Genomic DNA, 495 nt, shown 5'->3' with positions numbered 1-495 from the left:
CTTTATCTGAACAAGGTATTTTGGGGAAGGAGTTTGCATATGGAGATGTTTGATGGTTTCCACTGTTTTGGCTGGGTGATGAGCAGAGGATGATCCTGCTCAAGAAACTTCACGCAGATAAACGTGCTCAGTGTTGGACGTGAACTTGGTTTTTTTGAATGTGGGTTCTGATAGCTGCTGGTGTCCCCGCACTCCTAAGCATACAACCCTGTCCCAAAGCAGCATGGACAGAAAAATGCCGTTGCAGGGAGAAAAGCCCATGCCTCAATCCTCTGGCTTGCTTCTAAGGACCAGGAGAAGGTACGGAGGGGAGGATGCTGAAGTCTTCAAGCCTCTTCAAAGCCTGGCTGTCAAGCCGAACCTATACATGCAAAACCATCCTCTAGGCATCCGCGAGCAGACAAGCAGTGGTACCCTTGGTGCTGTATTTTTCTGTGTCCTGCCTAAGGCCTTGTGCCGGTGGGAAGCATGGAGGGCTTACCTGCTGAAGGGCCA

Source organism: Egretta garzetta, unplaced genomic scaffold, assembly GCF_000687185.1.
Source record: "Egretta garzetta isolate BGI_Z169 unplaced genomic scaffold, ASM68718v1 scaffold17, whole genome shotgun sequence".
NCBI lineage: Eukaryota > Metazoa > Chordata > Aves > Pelecaniformes > Ardeidae > Egretta > Egretta garzetta.
The sequence above is the reverse complement of the archived record's forward strand: the minus strand, read 5'-3'. Positions refer to the sequence as shown.